The sequence below is a fragment of the Mobula birostris genome, chromosome 6, assembly GCF_030028105.1.
Source record: "Mobula birostris isolate sMobBir1 chromosome 6, sMobBir1.hap1, whole genome shotgun sequence".
NCBI classification, from domain to species: Eukaryota; Metazoa; Chordata; class Chondrichthyes; order Myliobatiformes; family Myliobatidae; genus Mobula; species Mobula birostris.
In genome coordinates this window covers 142,966,413-142,982,287 of record NC_092375.1, presented here as the reverse complement: position 1 = coordinate 142,982,287, position 15,875 = coordinate 142,966,413, and the positions used below count along the sequence as shown (strand labels likewise).

General features: G+C 41.2%; 1 long non-coding RNA gene across 1 annotated transcript in view; it reads right to left on the bottom strand.

The window, feature by feature from the left end:
• The window catches only part of LOC140198602 (uncharacterized), an 85,699-nt gene that overhangs the window by 40,761 nt on the left and 29,063 nt on the right, over nt 1–15,875 (bottom strand). Inside the window, exon 2 of the long non-coding RNA XR_011886213.1 lies at nt 3,995–4,099. This is a non-coding gene — a long non-coding RNA (uncharacterized lncRNA). The remainder of the gene's footprint in view (nt 1–3,994; nt 4,100–15,875) is intronic.

Here is a 15,875-nt window from a genome sequence, read left to right as displayed (position 1 = left end):
TCACCGAAGAGGCCGCGCGGGCTGCCTTTGCGCCACCATCTTCTCCCCCCTTATTGCCTTAGATTGCTGTAATGGTATTACATGGCTTATTAAAAGATGCAATTGGCACATTGAAACCATTACACCTTATTCATATCTATTAGGTGAATACAAGCTTAAAGGATGTAATTTAAAAAAATCTTCTTAACCATAACAAATGCTGATGTGGAGCTTCGACCCAAAGTGTCAGTAGTTCTGTTCCTCGTATAGATGCTGCTCAACCCACTGCACTCCTCCAGCAGATTGGCCGTTGCTCCAGATTCCTGCATCTGCAGTCTCTTGTGTCTCTGCTTTAATCTGATCTTTAGGGGAGGAAATTTATCAACCTGCCCTGATATGGTCTAACTATTTCCAGATCCAGTGGTTAACTTTAATTACCCAATGAAAGCCAGTCCTCCATGTCATTTATTAGTTAACTATAAAGAAAACAATGTTGCAGAGATAACCAGACTGCCACATGGTCTCAGAGACAAGGAAGGCAAATCTTCACTACCAACATCTGGGTCTGTTAAAAGTAAGGTATATTTTCCAGCAGTTATTTAAGCATGGATTGACGTACACTTTCTAGCCAATGCCCTGAGTCATCAATTAGATTACAGAGATTCAAAGATTAGCTTTATTTGTCACATGTACATCAAGACATACAGTGAAAGCATCGATTGTGTCAATGAACAGCACAGACCAAGAATGTGCTGGGGTCAGCCAGCAAGTGTTGCATGCTTCTGGCACCAACATGGCATGCCCACAAATTACTAACCCTACCCTGTACATCTTTGGAGTGTGGGAGGAAACTGAAGTACCCAAAGGAAGCCTACGTGGTTACAGGGAGAACGTAAGAACATCCTTAAGTATATCCTGTCCCACTAGCCGGTTAGATTCTGAGAAACTGCGCTGACACAGAAATATACCTTCAGGAGGGAAACCTCAACATGGACTCTGGATAATGAAGAAGCCTGAAGGTATCAGACTTGAGAGTACCCGACTAACGGAGGGAATGAAACACTTGCAGAATGCTTGTCAGCCACCTTATGGATCACTTAATGAACATACAATAAATCTATGTATATAAGCTATCTTACACATTTGTATTTATTGCACTTCTTATCATTATTGTGTTCTTTACCTTTTATAATTTTTTGTGGTGCTTTGGATCTGGATTAATAATTATTTTGTTCTCCTCTGCTCTTGTGTGCAGGAAATGATATTAAACAACGTTGAATGAATCTTTAATCTTGAATCTTATGAATATTGTCACTCTATATATTGAACAGTTCCTTTATGCTGGAGGGAGTCAAATTTAATGCTACTATCTAAAAAAGATAGCTAAAATAAGAAACCATACAGTAGTTAGGTTAACATCAGTTGTAGGGAAAATGCTAGAGTCTAACATAAAGGATGTGAAAACAGGACAAATTTGAAAAAATTATAGGAATAGATAAAGTCAACATGGATATATGAAAGGGAAATTAGACAAAGCTACGGGAGACTTTAGTGTATGTTACAAGTGGAATAGACAAAAAACTAGTGGACTTTCATATGATCTCAAATTAAGTTCACATAAGAGATTAGTGTGAAAAATTAATGCATGCAAGCAAGACCGGTGATACAGATTACAGAGTAGGACTAAATTATTGTTTCTTGGGATGGCAATTTGTAACCAGGGGTTACCAGAAGCATTAATGATGAGGAAACTGAATGTTATATTTCTAAGTTTGTATACAAAAGTACGGTCAACTGGGCCTACTGTATATTCTCTGGAGACAGTCAGTAGAGAACAGAACCAATAGGGAAAAATAACCAATTTAAATTTATCCTGACGAAAGCATATTTGAAGAAGAGGAGAATAGCATAAAGGAGAAAAGGATATTTATCAATATCACTTGAATTGGAAGCCAGGAAGAGGCACGTGGCCTTAGGTTCATGGGAATAGGATTGAGGGAGAAGCAGCTAGGTGTTTGAAAAAGGATCTAATGCTTTCCTAGCACATATGACGCATAAACTTTTCTTGGGCTCTCATCAGGGATGATGCCTAGGCATGTCTAGTCTGGTGGTATATATACTCTGCTCCTGTCGTCCGTCCCTCCTGATTGGTTATTCCTCAACCAGTCAGGCTTCCACTATCCCACCTTGTTTGAAATCATATTCCAGTTCTTACTTAGAGCGAGACCTTTGTCTTTGTTGAAATATTTATTCTATATTCTTATTTCAATGACTTCCTTCACCAGGCAGTCCCAAAAGCCATTGGCGTGGCACTGTAGTCTGTGCCATCAAAGTCAATCCGCTGGTCATAGTCATAGTCATAGTCATACTTTATTGATCCCAAGGGAAATTGGTTTTCGTTACAGTTGCACCATAAATAATTAAATAGTAATAAAACTATAAATAATTAAATAGTAATATGTAAATTATGCCAGGAAAGGTCAAGGACCAGCCTATTGGTTCAGGGTGTCTGACCCTCCAGGGGAGGAGTTGTAAAGTTTGATGGCCACAGGCAGGAATGACTTCCTATGACGCTCAGTGTTGCATCTCGGTGGAATGAGTCTCTGGCTGAATGTACTCCTGTGCCCAACCATTACATTATGTAGTGGATGGGAGACATTGTCCAAGATGGCATGCAACTTGGACAGCATCCTCTTTTCAGACACCACCGTCAGAGAGTCCAGATCCATCTCCACAACATCACTGGCCTTACGAATGAGTTTGTTGATCCTGTTGGTGTCTGGTACCCTCAGCCTGCTGCCCCAGCACACAACAGCAAACATGATAACACTGGCCACCGCAGACTCATAGAACATCCTCAGCATCGTCCGACAGATATTAAAGGACCTCAGTCTCCTCAGGAAATGGAGACAGCTCTGATCCTTCTTGTAGACAGCCTCAGTGTTCTTTGACCAGTCCAGTTTATTGTCAATTCGTATCTCCAGGTATTTGTAATCCTCCACCATGTCCACCCTGACCCTCTGGATGGAAACAGGGGTCGCCGGTGCCTTAGCTCTCCTCAGGTCCACCACCAGCTCTTTAGTCTTTTTCACATTAAGCTGCAGATAATTCTGCTCACACCATGTGACAAAGTTTGCGACCACATATTTCCACGGTTTCTGGAAGGATTACCAGGATCTTGAAGAAATACTGAATAACTAGCACCCACAAACCCTGAAGGAAGCTCAAATCCTAACTTATGCAGGTCAAAATTGAGCTGGCACTCAGGGTGGCAGGTGTTTACAGGATTCCCTGTGAATGCAGAGCAGCATTTATCAGTCAGATGGGACACATAGCGGAAACCTGATTCAAGGTGCATAGGAGGTGTATCCATTTGGGTTACCCGGAGAAATTGGCAGCAGCAGAACATTGTATAAGAACAATCACAGGATTGACTTTGTCGGCACAGAACTACTGTGCCATGCCAATGGCCTTTGGGTACCCCGGTGAAGGAAGCCATTGAAATAAGACTATAGAATAAGAATTTCAACGAAGATGAAGGCCTTGCTGTAAGCAAAAACTGGAATATGATTTTAAACAAGGTGGGACAGCAAAAGCCTGATTGGTTGAGGACTAAGCAATCAGGAGAGATGGATGACAGGAGTTGAGTATATATACCACCGGACTAGACATACCTTGGCATCATCCTTGAGTTTATCAATGAAAGGTTGGTTAAAGTCGATATCTGGTCTTGGCTGCAAGCCCAAGAAGACTTTATGCTGCAACTGGGTGCTGTGGATAAGCTGAGCTTAGTACGGATATTAAAGGAGCTGGAGATAGTACAGTAAATGTGAGTTCAGGGTGAGGACAGAGGGGAATATTAGAGCATGTTCATTGTCAGGTGGAGTATATCATATCTACAGACACCTCACTTAGATCGGCTGAAATCAACTAGTCCATACAATGTTCATAATTTCACTTTCATCCTCTTCAGGGAAGCTTTTTATATATTGAGCTGACACATTGAAATATATACCTGAGTCTTGCATAGCTCTGTCTCTACCTTTAAAATCGGCAATTTTGCTCTTTCTCTTTCTCTCCCACATCTTCTGTTTTGGCCCAGAGATAACATCCTTGGCCCCTAAATTGGAAAGTGAAGAGTTCATGCTCATTACCAATGTATCCCAGAGGATCAGAAAGACTACATATTACATGGAGCATTAAGCTGTTTTCACAGGTGAATGTAGAAGATGAAGATTGGAGGCTCTTCTGGTAAACTGCTCAGCATTTCTTCCTTAATCAATATCCTTAAAACAGTAGCTAGTCTAAAAAATTTTCTTGGTATTGTCTTTTATGCTTTGCTACAGCCAAACAAGCTGCTGCATCTTCCTGCAACAAATTATCAATTAAAAAAACATTTGTGTGAAAGCACTTTGAAATCAAGGGTCATAGATCAACTTTATTCTTCATATATATTTACGTGTACTATACAGTAATTTCCTGTGGTGTGCTGGGGCAACGTGCAACAAACAGCAGAAACATATATCGATTATAAAGAGTGAGGAATTATATTAATTAAAGTTAGGTGTTAAGTACAGATATGGAATAAAATGTGTCTAAATACATAAATACCAGCATGCATTTACAATGTAAACGGCATTATAAAAGTGGTCTATATCTGTGGTGTTGCTAATTCTTTAAAAAAATGTCCACAATTTGATTTTTGTGCATAAGTTCCTTCTTAGCTGATGTCCAAATTACACAGACATACTTCAAGTAATACAAACTTTATGATGTTAAATGAAAAGGTCATGAACTCTATATTTCTTGTTAAGGAACGTGTATTAAACGTGTGTGGGCCACATCTGCTGTGTATACAATAAGAAACAAGAGTGACTAGAGCTGATGGGTGAAGCAAACCATTTTCTTTCAGCTCAGCAATCCGAGGCAAAGACTGAAGGTGACTGGCAAATAAAGTAACAAGGATGAGAATGTGGCATAGTGATCAGCGAAGAAGGTTAAATCAATTATAAAAGGATCTAGATCAATTGGGAAAGAGGGCCAGTGAATGGCAGATGGAATTTAACCTGGAGAAGTGTGAAGTGTTGCATTTTGTGAAGTTAAACCAGGGCATGACTTACACAGTAAATAGCAGGGACCTGCTGTGTATTGCAGAACAGAGAGACCAAGGGGTGAAAGTTCGTTGTTCTCTGAAAGTGGCAATACCGATTGGCAGGTGGTTAAAAAGTTATTTGCCATACTTGCATTCATCAGCCAGGGTGTTGAGTACAGGAGCTGGGACAGCGTGCTTCAGTTGTACAAAACATCGGTGAAACAGAACCTGGTGTATTGTGCGCATTTCTGGTTGCCTAGCTACAGGAAGTATGTGTTTAAGTTGGAACGATTGAAGAAAAGATTCACAAAGATATTACCAGTACAGGAAGGTATGAGAGTGGATAGGCTGAGGCACCTTTCCCCAGCACAAATGAGGCTGAAAGGTGACATTAGGGATGATTAAAAAATCATGAGGGGCATTGATAAGGTGAATGGTCATTGATCTTTTTCGCATGGTAGGAGAGGCTAAAGCTAGTGGGTAAAGGTTTACCGTGAGATGGGAAATATTTAAAGGGGCTAAGAGGAGTAAGTTTTTCACATGGAGTGTGGTATATGCATGTAATGAGCTGCCAGAAGAAGTGCTAGAGGTAAATTAGGTAAATTGCATTGTTTAAAACAGGGGTCCCCAACCTTTTTTGCACGGCGGACCGACCAACCAAGGGGGGGTGTTCAAGTAGGGTTAAACTCACCTCAACATGTCTTTTATAGTTAGGGTTGCCAACTTTCTCACTCCCAAACAAGGAACAAAAGTAGCAGTCAAATCCCGGGACACTTGTGAAAGACTACCATGACCATGAAGCCTTGTGCAGGCACTTGTGTGCGCATGCGCACACGTGCCGATTTTTTTCCCCACATATCGGTTTTGGCTTAATCTTCCCGACTACACTGTACATACATTATTTCTATTTTATATAGGCTGTGTATTTATCATATCATTCCTGCTTTTACGATATGTTAGTGTTATTTTAGGTCTTATGTGTTATTTGGTGGGTTATTTTTTGGGTCTGAGAACGTTCAAAAATTTTTCCCATATAAGTTAATGATAATTGCTTCTTCACTTTACGCCATTTCGGCACGAAAGGCTTCATAGGAACGCTTTACCTTAGCGGGGGAAATACGGGACAAGGGCGGTCCTGTATGGGACAAACCAGTTTAGCCCAATATAGGGGATATCCCGGCAAATACGGGACATTTGGTAACCCTATGTTCAAGTTCAACAGTGCGTGATAGGGAATGAGGAAAGGTGCAGCTAACTCATATTGTTTCCTTACGGGCCGGTAGCTCATACTCTGCGGCCCAGTGGTTGGGGACCGCTGGTTTAAAAGATACTTCAACATGGTTTAGAATGTTATGGGCCAAACATAGGCACATGGGACTAGTTCGGTTTTGCATTTTAGTCTGCATAGATAAGTTTGGTCAAAGGTTGTGCATCCATGCTGTCTACCTCTGATTGCTACATAAGTCCCTTTTAGTAAGTGTGTGCTTCAAAGATTAGCATCAAGATATACAGTGAAATATGCTGTCTGCATCAATGAACAACACAGTCCGAGGATGTGCTGGGGGCAACCTGCTGTGTCCATAAGACCTTAAGACATAGAAGTAAACTCCTTCCCTTCTTAAAGAATGGAGTGACATTTGCAATTTTCCAGACCTCTGGAACCATTCTAGAATCTATTGATTCTTGAAAGATCATTACTGAAGACTTCACAATCTCTCCAGCTTCCTCTTTCAACACCCTGGGGTGTAGTCCATCTGGTCCAGGTGACATCTACCTACACACTTCTCAGCTTCCAAAGCACCTTTTATATTATTGCCTAGCTTACCTTCATATTTAATCTTTTCTCTCCTTGTGGCTTGTTTACTTGCCTTCTACTGGTTTTTGAAAGCTTCCCAGTCCTTTACCTTCCTAATAATTTTTGCTATATTTTATGCCCTCTTTTTAGCTTTCATTCTGTCTTTGACTTCCCTTGTCAGCCATAGTTGCCACATCCACTCTTTAGAATACTTCTTCATCATTGGGATATATCTATCCTGTGCCTTCCAAATTGCTCCCAGAGACTGCAGCCTTTGCTGTTTTGCCATCATCCCTGCTGGTGTCCCTTCCAATCAACTTTGGGTAGCTTCTCTCTCATGCCTTTTTAATTCCCTATACTGCTCTATAATACTGATATATTCAATTTTAGCTTTTCCTTCTCAATCTGCAGGGTGAATTCTATCAAATGATCTCCAACTCCCAAGGGTTCCTTTACCTTAAGCTCCCTAAGCAAATCTGGGTCATTACATAACACCCAATCCAGTATTACCTTTCCCCTAGTGGGCTCAACCATAAGCTTCTCTCAAAAGCTATCTCATAGACATTCTACAAATTCCCTCTCTTGGGATCCAGCACCAATCTAATTTTCCAAATGGATCTGCATATTGAAATCCCCCTTGATTATCATAACACTGACTTTTTTACATGCCATTTCAATCTACCATTGTAATTCATATCCCACATCCTGACTACTGCTTGGAGGCCTTTATATAGAGTCACTCCAACCCCTCTGCCTACCTGTCTGTCCTTTCGATACTATGTGTATCTGTGGATGTTAAGCTCCCAATTATGATCTTCTTTCAATCAGGACATAGTGATGCCCACTACGTCGTACCTGCCAATCTCCAACTGCACTACAAGATCATTTACCTTACTCCATATACTGCATGTATTCAAGTTCAAATATAACATCTTCAGTCCTGTATTCATCACTCCTTTTGATTTTGCCCCCATGTTACAATGTAACTTATCCCAATGGCTACAATTTTGCTGTATCATCTGCCTGTCCTTCCTTACAGTCTCACTACACACTGCATCTACTTGTATACCATAAGACACAGGAGCATAATTAGGCCATTCAGCCCATCAAGTCAGCTCCGCCATTTCATCATAGATAATCCTAGATCCCATCCAACCCCATGCACCTGCCCTCTTACCATTCCCTTGATGCCCTGACAAATCAGGAATCTATCAACTTCCGCTTCAAATATACCCACAGACTTGGCCTCAACTGTAATCTGTGGCAGACCATTCCACAGATTCACCACTCTTTGGCTAAAAGGTTGCCCTTCAATTTTGAAGCCGTACCCTCTCGTTCTGGATACTCCCACGAGAGGAAACATCCTTTCCTCATCCACCTTATCTAGTCCTTTCAACATTCGGTAGATTTCAATGAGATCCCCACACGTTCTTCTAAATTCTAGTAAGTACAGTTCCAAAGCTGCCAAGCACTCCTTATATGTTAACCCGTTATTCCTGAATCATCCTCGTGAACCTCCTCTGGACTCTCTCCAATGACAACACATCCTTTCTGAGATATGGTGCCCCAAACTGCTGACAATACTCCAACTGCAGCCTGCCTAGTGTCGTATAAAGCTTCAGCATTATCTCCTTGTTTTTATATTCTGCTCCCCTTGAAATAAATGCCAACTTTGCATTTGCCTTCTTTACCACAGACTTGGAGTGTTGCTGTAAATTAACCTTCCGGGAGCATTGGACAAGGACTCCTAAGTCCCTTTGAACCTCTGATGATTGAATTTTCTCCCCATTTAGATAATTGTTTGTACTATAGTTCCTTTACCAAAATGCATTATCATACATTTCCCAACATTGTATTCTATCTGCCACTTTTCTGCCCATTCTTCCAATTTGTCTAAGAATTGCTGCAATCATGTTGCTTTCTCAGCATAACCTACCCCTCCACTTGTCTTCGTATTATCCACAAATTTTGCTGCAATGCCATTAGTTCCACTATCTAAATCATTAACAAACAATGTGAAAAGTAGCAGTCCCAATACTGACCCCTGAGGAACACCACTATTCGCTGGCAGCCAACCAGAAAATGCGCCCTTTATTCGCACTCACTGCCTCCTGCCTGTCAGCAATTCCTCTAACCATGCCAGTGTCTCTCCTGTAATGCTATAGAGTATTATCTTATTAAGTGGCTTCATGCACGGCAGCTTATCAATTGTTTTCTGATAACCTAAGTAAATGATACCAACTGCCTCTCCTTTGTCCATTCTGGTTGTTGCTTTTTTGAAGAATTCAAACAGATTTGTCAGGCAAGATTTCCCTTTACAGAAACCATATTGAATTTGACTTATTTTATCATTAGTCTCCAAGTACCCCAAAACCACGTCCTTAATAATGGAGTCCAACACTTTCTCGACCACTGAGGTTAGGCTATCTGGCCAAGAATTTCCCCTCTTTTGTTTTCCTCCCTTCTTAAAGAGTGGAGTGACATTTGCAATTTTCCAGTCCTGTGGACCATGCCAGAATCAAGTGATTCCTGAAAGATCATGTCTGATGCATCTGGTACCTCTTCAGCAACCTCTTTCAGGACTTTTGGATGTAGTCCATCTGGTCCAGGTGACTTCTCCACCTTAAGATCTTTGAGTATGCCTAGCATTTTTTCTTTTGTGATAGCAATGGCACTCACTCCTACTCCCTGATACTCATGGACCACCGTCATACAGTTAGTGTCTTTCACAGTAAAGACTGAAGCAAAGTACTTAAGTTCATCTGCCATTTCTTTGTCCCCTATTACTACATCACCAACATCATTTTCTGGTAGTCCAATATCAACTCTCATTTCCCTTTTACTCCTTATATAACTAAAAAAACTTTTAGTATCCTGCTTTATAATATCATCCAGTTTGCTCTGATCCATCTTTCCATTCTCTTAGCTTATTCAGTTGCCTTTTGTTGGAGTTTAAAAGCTTTCCAATCATCCAACTTCCCACTCACTTTTGCTATATTATATGCCCTTTCTTTGACTTATATATAGTCCTTAATTTCCCTTGTCAGCCATGATTGCCTACCCCTGCCATTTGAGAACTTATTCTTCTGTGGGACATATACATCCTTCGCCTTGTGAGCTATTCCCAGAATCTTCAACCACCTCTGCTCTGCCATCATCCCCACCAGTATCTGCCTGCAATCCACCTGGGCAAGCTCTTCTGTCATGCCTCTGTAATTTCCTTTATTCCATTGCAATACTGATACATGTGACTTATGCTTCTCCCTCTCAAATTGCAGAATGAATTTGATATGATATAATATGATCACTGCCTTCTAATGGTTCCTTTACGTTAAGCTCCCTAATAAAATTTGGGTTATTACACAACACCCAATCTTAGATAGCCTTTCACCATGTAGGCTTGAGCATAAGCTGCTCTAAAAAGCCATCTCATGGGCATTCAATCCTCTTTTGCTGTCCAACACCAACCTGATTTTCCCATTCCCCTTGCATATTGAACTCCATCACAACTGTGACATTACCTTTATTACATGCCCTTTCTAGCTCCCTTTGCAATCTCAACCCTACATCTTGGCTACTATTTGGAGGCATATATATAGTCATAGTCATAGTCATACTTTATCGATCCCGAGGGAAGTTGATTTTCGTTACAGTTGCCCCAACGAAGAATAGAGTATAAATATAGCAATATAAAACCATAAATAATTAAATAGTAATATGTAAATTATGCCAGGAAATAAGTCCAGGACCAGCCTGTTGGCTCAGGGTGTCTGACCCTCCAAGGGAGGAGTTGTAAAGTTTGATCGCCACAGGCAGGAATGACTTCCTATGACGCTCAGTGTTGCATCTTGGTGGAATGAGTCTCTGGCTGAATGTACTCCTGCGCCCAACCAGTACGAATCCCATAATGGATTTTTACCCTTGCAATTTCTTAACTCCACCCACAAAGCTTCAACATTCTCTGACCTTATGTCACCTCTTTCCAAAGATGGAATTCCATCTCTTACCAACTACCCATCCTCATCCCTATCATTCCAGTTTCAACCTCCTGCAAAATTAGTGTAAACCCATTCCAGCAGCACGAGCGAACATGCTTGCAAGGATATTCGTTTTCCCTGGATTCAGGTGTAACTCATCCTTTTTGGACAGGTCATACCTTCATCCGAAGGGATCCCAGTGATCCAGAAATCTGAACCCCTGAACTCTGTGTCAATTCTTCAGCAATGTATTTATCTGCCAAACCGTTCTATTCTTATCATCACTGGCACATGACACAAGCGGCAATCTGTGGATCTTTACTACCACAGATTACTACACTGGAAGTCCTGTTTTTTAGATTCCTACCTAACTCCCAATATTGTCTCTTCAGAATCTCCTCCTCTTTTCTACCTAATTATGTATGTATGTGTATATGTATGAAATCACTATGTACCATGAATTCTGGTTGTTCACCCTCCCCATTTAGAATGTTGTGGATCCGATCCAAGACATCCCTGATCTTGTCACTTGGGAAACAAAATAGCATCTGGATCTCTCTATTATGTTCACAGAATCTCCTGTCTGCTCCCATAACTATGGAATCCCCCATCATTACTGCAGTCTTTTTCTCCCCCCGCCCCCCCGCCTTCCCTTCACAGAGCCAAACTCAGTGCCGCAGACCGCTTGCTGCAGCTTCTCCCTGGTAGGTCATCCCCTCAACAGTGTCCAAAGCGGTGCACTATTATTGAGGGCAACGGCTGTAGGGTTACTGGATGCATGTGTTGTTCTGGATTTCCAGCATCTGCAGATTCTCTTGTGTTAATGATTTACTACTCCACTGCAAAGTCTCTTCGAGGTATGTCTACCCTGAAGAAGTTTGAGTGTTCTCTTCAACATGAGTTCAGAATCAGAATTAATATCAGTGGCATCCGTTGTGAAATTTGTTAACTTTAAGGCAGCAGTACACTGAAATATATGATAAATATATTTTTATGAAGAGAAAAAAACTGATACGTTAAACACACACACACACACACACACACACACACACACACACACACACGCATATGTCTTAAATACATGGTTACAGTATGTATTACAAAATAACAGAAATAAAAAAGTAGTAAGGTAGTGTTCATGGGTTCAATGTCCATTTAGAGATCAGATGGCAGAGGGGAAGAAGCTGTTCCTGAATCATTGAGTGTGTGCCTTCAGGCTTTTATACCTCCTTCCTGATGGTAACAGTGAGAAGAGGGCATGCCCTGGGTGATGAGGATCCTTAATAATGGACACTGCCTTTCTGAGGCACCACTCCCTGAAGAAGTTTTGGTTACTATGGAGGCTAGTACCCGTGATGAAGCTGACTAATTTTACAGCTTTCTGTAGTTGCTTACAATCCTGTGCAGTAGCCGCCCCCCCCACCCCCACCCATACCAGACAGTGATGCAGCCTGTCAGAATACACTCCATGGTACACCTGTGGAAGTTTTTGAGTGTTTTAGGTGACAAACCAAATCTCCTCAAACTCCTAATGAAATACTCCTCACACTCACATAGCTGCTGCTTTGCCTTCATTATAGCTGCATCAATATGTTGTGACAAGGATAGATTCTCAGAGATATTGACACCCAGAAACTTGAAATTGCTCACTCTCTCTATTTCTGATCCCTCTATGAGGATTGATTTGTGTTCCCTCGTCTTACCATTTCTGAAGTCCACAATCAGCTCTTTGGTCTTAATGACGTTGAGTGCTAGGTTGTTGCTGTGACACCACTTGCCAATGATAACATCACAAAGGGGGCATGTCCTGGGTGCTGGGGATCCTTAATGATGGATGCCGCCTTCCTCAGGCACCGCTCCTTGAAGATGTCTTGGATACTACAGAGGTTAGTACCCATGATTGAGCTGACTAATTCTACAAGTTTCTGCAAGTTACTTCGATCTTGTGCAATACCACCAGCTCCCCCCCCCCACCCTCCTTATCAGCTGGTGATGCAGCCAGTCAGAATGCTCTCTGCAGTACATCTGTGAAGTTCTTGAGCGTGTATCCAGTGCTCTCAATGCGGCCTCCTCAACATTGGTGAAAACTGATGTAAATTGGGTGACCACATCCACCAAGAATGGAATTTCCTGATGGTCAAACACTTGAATTCCTTTTTCCCATTCCCATTCCAACATGTTGGTTCCTGGCCTCCTGTTTTGTCACGATGAGGCCACTCTCAGGATGGAGGAGCAACACCTCATATGCTGTCTCGGTTGCCTCCAACCTGATGGCAAGAATAACAGTTTCTCCGTCCAGTAAAATTTACCCTCTCCATTCTATCTTCTATTTCATACTCTGGCCTCTTACCTCTTTGCCTCACCTGCATAGAAATTCCTCCTAATGACCCTCCTTCTTCCCTTTCTCTCATGGTCCTCTCTCCTCTCCTATCAGATTCCTTCATTTTGAGCCCTTTACCTTTCCCACCCACCTGGCTTCACCTGTCATCTTCTAGGCAGTTCTTCAACCCTCTGCTCAACCTTTTTATTTTGGCATCTTCCCCCTTCCTTTCTAGTCCTGAAGAAGAGTCTCAGCCCTAAACATCGATTGTTTATTCATTTCCATAAATGCTGCCTCATCTGCTGAGTTTTTATAGTATTTTATATGTGTTGCTCTGGATTTCTAGCATCTGCAGATTCCCTAGTGTTATCTACCTCGTTATGATTGTGCACGTTGTCATTTATTAGCACTGCACTTTCTCTGTAGCTTTTACACTTTGTTCTGCATTGTTATTGTTTTACCTTTCTCTCGCTCAGTGCACTGTGTAATGATTTGAACTGTGTAAAGAGAGTGAATCACAAGATTTTCACTGTATTTTGGCACAAATGGAACTGAGTGAAGCAGGCTGTTATGCTTTTATTGAGGTTAGTGTATAAGAGGGCAGTCCAGCTGAAATCGTGCCCTATCAGAAATATTTTTCCATGCTTGTTATGGTAAATATTTAAGAACACTTTATCTTTTGGCACTACAACTTGCAATTTTTTGTTATAGACTTCTGATCTTGTTTCCATGACAATCAGAGAATTGCAGAATTGAAAGAAACCATTATTCCTGTACATACTCTTTAGTAAAGTTATCCATTTGATCTCACGTGAGTGCTCCTGCCTATGTCTGGTTTCATTCCTTTAATTTCTAATGTACCCTTTGAATGTTATTGTTGGGTTTGTTTCCACAGTTCACTCAGGCAATGTATCCAGGATCATTGAGCTCTCTATTTTCCTCATGTCACAGAGTCATAAGTTCATAGAGCTATAAAGTACAGAAAAGAACCCATCAATGCAATTTGCTTATGCTGGCCAAGGACCCTACTTGAATTGGTCATAATTGTTTGCCTTTTCAGTCCCACTTGTCTGGGATTTGAACCTTTCGATCATAAACCAGTGCAATTTGGCATTTAGATCAACCAAGATATTCTGCTCCAGGTTATACTCTGACTAGGAACATAGTAATGGAATCATGTAGTCATAGAACACAGGAGCAGACCCTCAGGCCCCACTGGTCCAGGTCAACCAAGAAGCTCATCCAAGTTAGTCCCACTTGTCAGTGTTTGGCCCATAACCTTCTAAACATTTCCTAGGATCTCAGCAAGTCAGGCAGCATTTATAGAGCGGAATATACAGTCAATGTTTTGACTGATAGCTCTTCATCAATACACTTCCTGATCTGCTGAGTTCCTCCAGCATTTTGTGCTTGTTGCTTTGGATTTCCAACTTTTCCGATCCGTGTAACTGTCTAACTGTCATTAAAAGTTGTATTGAATGATAAATTTTTTAAAAATAAGTAAGGAATGCCTTTCATCTCTCAGGACCTCCTAACTTGTTTGCTATCCAATGAAATATTTTGGAGTACAGTCACTTTTGTAATGTTAGGAAACAAAGTGGTCAATTTCCACAAATGAAACTTCATCAAACAACAGTGAGGTAACAACCTGGTAATCTGTATTGGTAATGCTAGTTAACCAATGTTGACCAAGACTTCATGGGAGAACTTGTCTGCTTCTATTTTTGTACATACAGCCAATCAGCGGACAGCAGGGAAAAGAAGAATGGATATGCAGTGTGTAAAAGCAATCGGACAATGATAGTGGTAGATTTTAACTTCCCCAATATTAGGTGAGATTACTTTGTTTCTAGGACTTAGATGGGATGAAATTTATAAAATGCATTCAACTGATTGTTTTGAAGCAGGATGTAGACAGTCCCAATCAGGAGGGATGTATATTTGACAATCTTAGAGAATGGGGAAGACAAGAGGTTAAAGTGTCTGTGCACAAACCTTATGGGAAAAGTGACCAGAGTTCATTACGTTTCAAGGCAGTCATGAGAACTATAAAATCAGAGCACTAAATTGAGAGAAAGTGGATTTCAATAGAGTAGGAATGGGCCTGGCAGATGTTGATTGAGAGTAGCTGCAAGGGTGGAGTTGGAGGGGTGGAGGGAATCAATATCTGATGTCTTCATGACAGGAGGGCTTGTGTCTGTGATAGAGCTGGTTGCATCTACAACACTCTCCATCCTCCATACAGGTGGTGATGCAACTGGTCAGAATGCTCTCCTCTATATATCTGTAACTACTGATGAAGTATAACCACTGGCCTGCCTTCTTCATAGATCCTTTCAGTGGTGCACTGTAGCAATCAATGCTTGGACCTTTGTTGTTTTGTTTCCTCCACAAATAGATGGCTTGGATGATAATGTAGGTGATATGATTAGTAGGTTTGTAGACAACACAAAAATTGGAGGAGTCATAGATAGTGAAGAAGGTTGTGTAAGGATAAAATGGGCCATAGATCAAATGGGAAGTTGGGCAGAGTGGTGGCATAGGAAATTTAATACACACAAATGTGAGATAATCCTTTATGAGGTCAAATTCTGGTAAGACATACAGTATAGTGTAAATAGCAAGGACCTTAGCTGATGTACTGAGTGACTTTGAAATGTGAGTTATATGATTAACAGCCATTCCAATGATAGCAATGAACTGGGTTGATTT